General features: G+C 38.0%; 1 long non-coding RNA gene across 2 annotated transcripts; it reads left to right on the top strand.

Moving 5' to 3' along the window:
* The first annotated feature begins 6237 nt into the window (after positions 1-6237).
* LOC131904514 (uncharacterized) lies at positions 6238-9936 on the top strand. Of its 2 annotated transcripts, none has more exons than XR_009377745.1 (3): positions 6238-7262; positions 8914-9222; positions 9715-9936. It is a non-coding gene; the product is annotated as an uncharacterized LOC131904514 (long non-coding RNA). The 2 variants fall into 2 exon arrangements; XR_009377746.1 differs by lacking the exon at positions 6238-7262 and adding an exon at positions 7269-7564.
* The last annotated feature ends 348 nt before the right edge of the window (positions 9937-10284 follow it).

Raw genomic sequence — 10284 nt, 5'->3', positions numbered from 1 at the left:
AAGCAGGATGCTAAAGGACCTGTAAGCCACATACTGCATAGTGATATATAGATTAATAGTAATGGGTTAGTTTAAATATAAGAGCTAGTTACTAATAAGCCTGAGCCATCAGCCAAGGCTAAGCACTTATAATTAATATAAGCCTCTGAGTAATTATTTGGAAGTGTCTGCAGGATGGGGCAAGACAGAGAAACTCTGTTTACATTTTTTCTTCAAAGACTTGGAAATTTGTCATACAAATATTTTACTTGCTTGGTTAGGGTCACCCCAGGATATTTCATATTGTTTTTGGCTATTGTGAAGGGTGTTATTTCCTAATTTCATCTTCAGTCATCTATTTGTCATTTGTATATAGGAAGGTTACTGATTTTTTTGAGTTAATATTGTATCCAGACACTTTTCTGAAGGTGTTTATCAGCTGTATGAGTTCCCTAGTAGAATTTTTGGGATTGCTTATGTATACTATTGTATTATCTGCAAATAAAGATACTTTGACTTCTTCCTTTCTAATTTGGTTCCCCCTTGATCTCTTTCAGTTGTCTTATTCCTCTAGCTAGAACTTCAAGTACTATATTGAATAGATAAGGGGAGAGTACACAGACTTGTCTTGTTCTTGATTTTAGTCAAACTGCTTTGAGTTACTCTCCATTTCATTTGATGTTAGCTGTGGTATTGAAGTAAACTGCATATATGATGTGTAGTTATGTCCATTGTATCTCTAATATCTCCAAGACTTTTGTCATGAATAGGTGTTGGATTTTGTCAAAGGCTTTTATGGCATCTAATGATATGATTATGTGTTTTTTTCCCCTCAATTTGTTTATATGGTGGATTACATTGACTGATTTTCATATGTTGAGCCACCATTCTGTATCTCTGGAATGAAACCTACTGGATCATGATCCATGATCTTTCTGATGTGTTCTTGGATTTGGTTTGTATTTTGTTGAGTATTATTGCATCTATGTTCATAAGTGAAATTGGTCTTTTTCTTTGTTGAATCTTCATGTGGTTTGGGTATCAGGGTGACTGTTACCTCATAAAATGAATTTAGCAATGTTCCTTCCATTTCTATTTTGTGGAATAATTTGAGAAGTACTAATGTTAGCTCTTTGAAAGTGTGGTAGAATTTTTCACTAAAACCATTTGGCCCTGGGATTTTTTTTTCCTGGTTGGGAGATTTAATAACTGCTTCTATTTCCTTAGGGATTATTAATCTATTTAAAATGTTCATCTGGTCTTGATTTAACTTTGGTAAGTAGGATTAATTAAGAAAATTATCATTTTCTAAAAAATTTTCCAGCTTTGTTGAGTACAGATTTTTAAATCTGATGTGAAGAATATTTTCACTTCCTAGGTGTCTGTTTTTATGTCTCTTTTTTTGTTTCTGATTTTTAAAATTTGGATATTCTCTCTCCTTCTTTTAGCTAGTTTCAGTAAGGGTTTGTCTATTTTGTGATTTTTTTCAAAGAATCCAATTTTTGTTTTATTGATTATATTGTTTTCTTTGTTTCTATTTTATTTATTTCGGCTCACAGATTTATTATTTCTTTCCAATTAATCCTCTTGGGGGTGTTTACTTCTTTTTGTTCTAGAGCTTTCAGGTGTGCTGTTAAATTACTAGTATGAGATCTTTCCATTTTATTTTAAATGTGGGCATTTTGTGCTACAAAGTTTCCTCTTAGCACTACTTTCATTGTGTCCTATAGGTTTGGGATGTTCTGCTGTTTCTGTTGTTGTTGAAATGAAGTTCTATTCCATGGTGGTTTGATAGGATGCAGAGGGTTATTTCAGTTTTCTTGTATCTGTTGACACTTGCTTTGTGACTGAGTATGTGGTCAATTTTAAAGAAAGTTTCATGAGGTGGTAAGAAGAAGGTATTTTTTTTTTGTCTGTTTGGGTGAAATATTTGGTAGGTATCTGTTACATACATTTAAGTCATAACATCTGGTAGCTCCATTATTTCTCTGTTTCCTTTTTTTTTTTTTTTTTTTTGCGACAGGGTTTCTCTGCGTAGTTTTGGTGCCTGTCCTGGATCTCGCTCTGTAGACCAGGCCTCGAACTCACTGAGATCCACCTGCCTCTGCCTCCTAAGTGCTGGGATTAAGGCGTGTGCCACCACAACCCAGCTCTCTGTTTAATTTTTATCTGGATGATCTGTTAATTGGTGAGAATAGGGTATTGAAGTCTCCTATTATCAATGTGTGAGAGTCACTATGTGATTTAAGCTTTAATAATGCTTCTTTTATAAATATCTGTGTTGTGACCTTTGTGTTCAGGGCATAGATGTTTAGATTTAAAAGTCATCTTGGTAGATTTTCCTTTGATGGGTATAAAGTGTCCTTCCCTGTCTCTTTTCATTAATTTTGATTTGAAGTTTATTTTTGCTAGATTTTTGAATTGCTATACCAGCTTGCCTCTTAGTTTCAGTTATTTGGAAAAAGTTTTCCAACTCTTTAAGGTAATGCCTATTTTTGATGTTGAGGTATGTTTTTTGTATGAAGTAGAAGGTTGGATCCTGTTTTTGTATCTGTTCTGTTAGTCTGTGTCTCTTTATTGGGGAAGTGAATCCACTGATATTGAGAGATATCGGTGACCAATGATTTTGTTGTTTTTGTTGTTGTTCTTGTTGTTGTTGGTGGTGGTGGGGTGTGTGTGTGTGTGTGTGTGTGTGTGTGTGTGTGTGTGTGTGTGTATTTTCCTTTTTTTGGCTTTGCTTGTATGGGACTATTTACTTTCTGTGTTTTCATGTAGTTAAACTCCTTGGGTTAAGGTTTTCCTTCTAGTATCATCTGGATTTGTAGTTAGATACTGTTTATATTTTACTTTATAATGGAATATCTTGTTTTCTCCATATATGGTGACTGAAGGTTTTCTTGGGTATAATATTTTGGGTTGGCATTTGTGGTCTGTTGCAGTCTGCAGGACATCTGTCTAGGCCCTTTTGGCTTTTAGAGTCTCCATTTACAAATCAAGTGTAATTCTATAGGTCTGCCTTTATATGTTACTTGCTCTTTTTCTCTTGCAGCTTTCAATATTTTTCTTTCTTCTATATGTTTAGTATTTTAATAATGATGTGGCAAGGGAGCTTTATTTACTGGTCCCATCTATTTGGTGCCCTGTGTGCTTCTTGTACCTTTATAGGCTTCCCTTTTTTTAGGTTAGGAAAGCTTTCTTCTGTGATTTTGTTGAAAATATTTTCTGGGCCTTCGAGCTGGAATTCGCCTCCTTCTATTCCTAATAGTCTTTTCATAGTGTCGCAGATTTCCTGGATGTTTTGCAGCATGAATTTTTTAGATTTAACATTTTCTTTGGTCAATGTATCTATTTCTTCTATTGTATCTTCTCTCGTCCACCTCATGTATTCTGTTGGTGAAGCTTGCCTCTGCAGTTTCTTTTCACTTATCTATATTTTTCATTTCCAGAGTTCCCTCAGTTTGTACTTTTTAAATTGCTTCTATTTCTATCTTCAGGCCTTGAATAGTTTTATTCACTTCATTCAACTGTTAGTTTTTTTCTTGGCTTTCTTGGCTTTCTGTGATGGATTTATTTCCTCCATTTTTTTTGTTTGTCTTTTTCTTACATTCTTTAAGGAATTTATTCACTTTCTCTATAAGAACCACTATCATAGTCATAAAGTTGGTTTTAAGGTCTTTTTTTAAATTGTGCTTCAACTGTGTTAGAATATTCAGGGCTTGCTGTAGTAGGATAAATGAGCTCTGGTGGTGACATACTACCCTGTCTATTATTGACTATGTTCTTGTGCTGGTATCTAGGCATGTGGGTTTGGGGTGATTATAGGTCTAGGTTCCCCATCTGGGTTTGTTTTTGTTGGACTGGTGTTTTGCTCGTTGGTTTCTGTTTCCTCTCTGGTCTTCTGTTCTATGAGGACTGTGCTTGAGTAGGGGACTTCTACCCAGTTTAGGGGGTAGAGGTTTTATAGCCTGGTAGCTTCTGATCCAGCAGGGAATCTGCCTGAGTTGGATGGGACATGGCAAGGTGGAGGGGAAGTGGAATTAGAGATAGAGTGGAGGAAGTTTGTGGGTATGTGGTCTACCTGGGAGTCTGGTGGCTAGTATGGCCACTGGTCTAGCAGGAAGACTCTGCTTGAGTTGGGAGCTGAGACACATTGATGAGAAAGGGAGTGGGCTTTGGGGATAACATCAGAGGGGATTGTTGAGAGAGTGGAGCAGGTCAGCAGGTATGCAGCCTACCTGGTCTACTGGCAGGCATGGCCTGTTGTTCAGCAGGGGGTGTCTGCCTGAGGGAACCAAGGGGATGGGCAAGGTCCACAGAGACTCTAACCTATTTTAGGTGACTAAAATCATGTAGATTTATATATTACAGTACTAATGGAAACATCTGTGCTAATATAAATGCCTATACTTGATCCTGATCTGAGGCTAGCATTCTGATCTCCCAGTGAGGGGTTGAAACAAACCACTGAATCTCCCTGAACCTCACCTTTCTCATTTGTAAAGTGGAGACATCAATATGTCCTCTGCAGTCTTTTTATAGTTTTAAAATGAAATATGTTTAAAATGTCTAGAGTACAGACAGATTTTGGAAATGTGTCCCTCTTCCCTTTCCTCCTGCACACATATCACTCATACACAGATTCTTTTCTGATTTAGATCTAGTTGTGCCAGGATGTGGTGAGTGAAGTAAAGCTGAAGATAAAAGCTGAGCAAAGAGCCTGGGTAAAGATTTATTGTTTAAATTCTGGGGAATGGATTATTTGGATATTTCAGGACAAGAGAAAAATCCCTGCTTTATGCTCCCTATAAATGAGATGATTCTTGAGCTATATGCTCTATTCTTGGTTCATAAACTTATTTCATAACAGTCAATGATGATTTGAGTGCTGTTCTGGAGCACATAAGATAGCCACATTTCCTGGAATAGCATGCTGGGTTTGAACAGCATTTGTATTTGGTTCATGCAGAGAGAACTACAGGAAAATGTAAAACCTGAACAACATTCACAAAGATTCAGGGTTGGATTTACCCATTTAATTTCTCAAGTTTGCCTTTTGTACTACTGGTCCCTCTAAAGTTGTATGGCTTCTGGAATTATATGGTTGTGGGTCACAATGTGGATGCTGGGACTCACAGGTCTTCTGCAAGAACAAGGGTTCTTAACTTCTGAACTATCTCTACAGACCCAATCATATGGCTTCTGTAGGAAACAGACTTGTAGCCAACAGGGATGACTCTAAAATCATGTTTATATAATGATATTTCTTATTTTGTTTGAGTGGCCCTCATTATAGATTCAAAGTTTTTGCTCTTAAAAACTCCTTTGAAGCTCTGACTCCCAATATCATGGTGTTTGGAAGTAGAGCTTTTAGGTGGTAATTAGAGTAGGTGAAGTCATTAGTGTGAAGCCCTGCCCTGCTCTAATGGGATTCCTGTCCTTGTAAGAAAACACTAGAGCAGTGCTTCTCAAGCTTCCTAATGCTGCAACCCTTTAATACAGTTCCTCATGTTGTGCTGACCCCCAACCATAAAATTATTTTCACTGCTACTTTATAAATATAATTTTGCCACTATTATGAAACATAATGTAAATATCTGACATGAAGGATATCTGATATGCGACCCCTGTGAAAGGGTCATTCAACCTCCCAGAGGGTTAATGACCCACAGGTTGAGAACCACTGCTCTAGAGCCTCCCCTGCTTGTTTTTCTGTCTACTTGCCTCATCCCACTCATATATCTACCAAGGAAAGGTAATGTGAAGAGAATAACAACAACAACAACAACAACACAACAGAACAGCATTGGCTAGCACCCCAGTTTCAGACACCACTGCCTCTTGAACTACTAGACTTGCATTTCTCTTATTCAAACATACTCGTGGCACTTTGTTAAAATAGTGCAAGTGGGTCAATTAGAGTGCATAAATTTTAAAACAGTTAAGACAAAAGCACTCACTTCCTGAGAATTTCCAATCACCAGTTGATCTCTGATACCAAATTCCACTTCTCTCTCTCTCTCTCTCTCTCTCACACACACACACACACACACACACACACACACACACACACACACACAGAGTGAAGACTCTTATTAGTAAATAGATAGGTGGGAGGAAGTACAAGTTGAAGATAGAAGCTGAAATGTGTCTCTCAAGGAAGTTAGGGTGAGCACCTTTGACCACATTCTATGTTCCTCAGTTCCGTGTCCCTAATGTCATAATGAGCACAGTGTCAGGAAGTGATTAGGAAGAGCCAGAAGAATGAAGCACAGAGAGGCAGAAAAGGTAAGAGGCAAGGCTGTTATAGATATTATAGAAATAGTCTCTGTAGCTGATATAGTACTATATGGTGGTAAGAGTCTCTTCCTCTATCCATCTTAGGTTCTTTAGTTGGGATCATATAAGTCACACTAGACAAAGATTAGGTAGCTAGCAAGAGAAGAACAAACAAGTTTGTTAACCTGTGCATTTTACAGGTAAAATAGGACAATAGTCAGACATAAGTAACTATGGGTATGTTAAAAGAGATATTTATAACACAGGCTTAAATTCTGTCTCAGTTTATGATAAAAGAGGATTTGAGGGTTTTAGATGGCATAGAGGTAACATATGAAAAGTTGACCAGGAAAAATATTGTACATATAGTTTGGATTTCTGTTGCTGTGATAAAGCACTGACCAAAACTAACATGGGGAAGAAAAGATTTATTTTACTTTACAACTCTAAGGACACACCTAAGGGAAATTAGGACAGGAACTCAAGGCAGGAATTTGGAGACAGGAACTGAATCAGAGACCAGAGAGGAACACTGCTTACTGGTTTGCTTTCCTGATCATGCTCAGCTACCTTTTATATACAGTCCAGATCCACTTGCCTAAGGATGGTATAGCCTTTTGTGGAATGAGATCTCCTATATCAATTAACAATAAAGAAATGCACCTACAGACTTGCCCACAGGCCAATTTGGTGGAGGCAATTCCTCAAGTGAGGTTTTTTTTTCTTCCCAGGTGACTTGAATGTGTGTCAAGTTGACAAAGAGTAACCAGCATACTACACATAGGCTGTTCATGAAATTTATTATACAGATTCAAGACTGAATCTATCTTAATGAGAGTTATTAGAGTCCTGCTTTTTGTGGTCCACAGAAAAATAGGTCCATAAATGGAAATTTTCTTTATTGTAATAAGTTCATTTGCAAAAAGAAAATGTGATGTCAGAGCTTTTTCTATCCCTTCTTTGATTCCTACGAGCCTTCAGCTCAAAATAGTCCATGCGCACAACAGGTAAATCTACAGACATAATCTTCTGGTCTTAACATTTTTTCACTTTTGCATTTATTTTCCCACATATGCTTACTGGATCCCTGCCAAAGCCCTTTGTTGGGAAGGATTGGGAGTTAGTAATACATAATGACAAACACAAGCCAAGGTACAGGCTCTGAAGACAGAAAAGGTCAGGTCAGAGGAATAGAAATGGACCATCATGCAGTCACTAAGCAGGCCTCTCTGATAAGGACATTTAAACAAATGTCTGAATAGAGAAGTGGTGAACCTGCTGACAGAAGAGCTGGAGAGTAACATCCCAGGTGAGAGGGAAGCTGACAAGTGCACTGAAGCAAAGATATCTTGGCATATTATCATTACACTCAGGAGGCCTATGAGGATGGGATGGGAGAATGCGGATATAGAGACAGGAACAGAGTCTGAGAAGGGACAGAAGGGACAGACTATAAAGTGCCTGGCAGAGTTTTCTATGGCTTTGGAGTTTTATTCCCCACTTGGTTCATATAAAAATTCTTTGTTTCCTTGGGCTGGAGACATGGCTCAGTGGTTAAGAGCACTGGCGTCTCTTCCAGAGGACCCAGGTTCAATTCCCAGCACCCACATGACAGCACAAGACTGTGAAATTCTAGTTCCAGGGGTTCTGGCACCATCATACAGACATACAGACATGCAGGCAAAACACCAATGCACATTTAAAAAAAATGCACTGGAGAGATGGCTCAGTGGTTAGGAGTACTAGTTGCTCTTCCGGAGTACCTGGGTTCAGTTCCCAACACCCACATGTCAGTTCACAACTGTCTGTAACTTCATATCTGGGGGACCCAATACCCTCACATAGACATACATGCAGGTAAAACACCAATGCACATAAAATTTTTAAGAAAGTAAATTTTAGCTGGGCAGTGGTGGTGCATGCCTTTAATTCCAGCACTAGGGAGGCAGAGCCAGGCGGATCTCCATGAGTTCAAGGTCAGCCTGGTCTACAGAGCGAGATCCAGGACAGGCACCAAAACTACACAGAGAAACTCTGTCTCCCAAAGGGGAAAAATAAATAAATAAATTAATTAATTAATTAAAAAAACAACAAAAATTTTTGTTTCCTTTAAAAACAGACTTCCTTATCATGAGTTTGAATGAATTTTACATCCTCAAAGAAAAGAAATACATTGAGTCACACATTTCTTGTAGCACTGGCCAATTTCCCTGGCCCTGTGACCAGATGTCATATTATTAAACCTGAGTCCTCCAGACATGTTCCCAGGAGCCTTTTGTTGTCCTTTTGTGGGCCTGGGAGCCTGGAGGGACTGGAGTTGGGTATGTTCCTCTGGGGACAGTTCCCCTGTTAAGAACAGGGTACTCTGCTACATCTAAAATGCCCCATCCCCCATCATGCTTGTTAGAAACAGGAGAGAGGTTTTATTTTTGAAGCAAAGTAAACTAAATAAATTTATTTCATGACTTAAGCTTGATGAAAAGTTCTAACAAAGGCAGAACTGATTTATCTTATTTATTTTTGTATTTATTTATTTACTTATTTATCTATTTATTTATTTTTCTTTCTGTTTTTACATCCCAACTGCAGTCTCCCCTCCTTCCTCACTTCCCAATCTCCCCACTCATACCCCACCCACTCTCTTCTGTTTCTCTTCAGAAAAGGACAGGCCTCTGTGAATATCAACCAGCCGTGGCACATCAAGTTGCAGTGATCTGCTTTTGCCATCTGAGCCCTGCATCTTAAAGATTTTGCAACCTTCCAAAAGAGTAGTACCACTGGGAAATAAGCCTGGGGGGATATTTTGATTTCAAATCTTAAGAGTGAATTTGGGGTTGGATCCTTTGGATTCACGTTTTAGCATTTACCGAAGCTCTCACTTGTATGTGTCTCATACCAACCTGTGTGCGCTCTTGCCTTCAAGGGATCTTAATGTCTATTCCCTAAGAGGAGCTCCAGAGATTGATAGTGAGTTTTGGAGTAATAATTTAAGATTGAATCCCTTGTTCATATGGAATAGATTGAGGTTATAGGATGATGTTGTAAGTCATAATATAGACAAGTTAAAATCTGAGTATTTCACATGACAATAGGAATAATTTAAATAAGCAAAATGGGTTTGATATTATAGAATTTAGGGATATTAGTTCCAAAGATTAAAATCTAAAGATTCACAGAGAAAATTTAAGTCAACTTATTCTTGTAGTGGGCATTTAATTTCCCCTTTTCAGACTCTCCAAGTAATACCTGTTGTCTTTGACCAAGAGTAAGTTTTCTTTTACCTAAATGTACAGTAAAGTTAAAAAACAAAACAAAAGCTATCCCTCCCCAAATCCTTTGGCTTCTTACTAGTCCTAATCAAGCTGACTTTAATTTTCCTCATCCATATTTTCTTCCTTTCTTTATTTCATGTAACTGCTTTCTCTTCTTAACTTTTTCTCTCTTCTTTCTCTTAAACAGGTCACAGCTTGCCAGTTACTATCACCTTCTGAGACAATCTCTGGCAAACCGTTCTAAATCTTGGTGATGTAATGAGAATTCTCTGGGTCTTCTTAGGTCATAATTCTTGCCCAATTTGCCATCTGATTACTCAGGCCATGATCAAGAACATACTGGGTTCTCAGAAAATAGGTCTTTGCAGTGTGGTATAAGACAGAATGAAATCTGGTACCAGAAAATCTAGTTTTGAATCCTGTCTCTGTGACTTTTTGTATGAGCTGATAAAAAAAATCACAATCCCACCATGTAGCCTATTCCTTACCTGAAAACTGGATGTTAATGACGTCAAACTCAGTGGGAGCTTTGAAGCTTAAATAAGAGGATAAAGAACACTCATGGGGCAGAATTCTGGGTACCTGTACAGATCACTGTACAATCTGGATCTTAAGTCAGGTGGTCTCCGTCATCCCAGTCTGCTATCCTTCATTACCAATTTGACACTTGGATAACAAGAACACATGACAATACCCTTGATGACAATAGTGACTACTGCTTAATTTGTACTTCCTTGTCACTGGGGTAGGCTTCTGG

The sequence above is a fragment of the Peromyscus eremicus genome, chromosome 2 (genome assembly GCF_949786415.1).
Source record: "Peromyscus eremicus chromosome 2, PerEre_H2_v1, whole genome shotgun sequence".
In the NCBI taxonomy this organism is placed as follows: domain Eukaryota; kingdom Metazoa; phylum Chordata; class Mammalia; order Rodentia; family Cricetidae; genus Peromyscus; species Peromyscus eremicus.
Note: the sequence above shows the minus strand (reverse complement) of the source record. Positions and strands in the feature narration are given on the sequence as shown.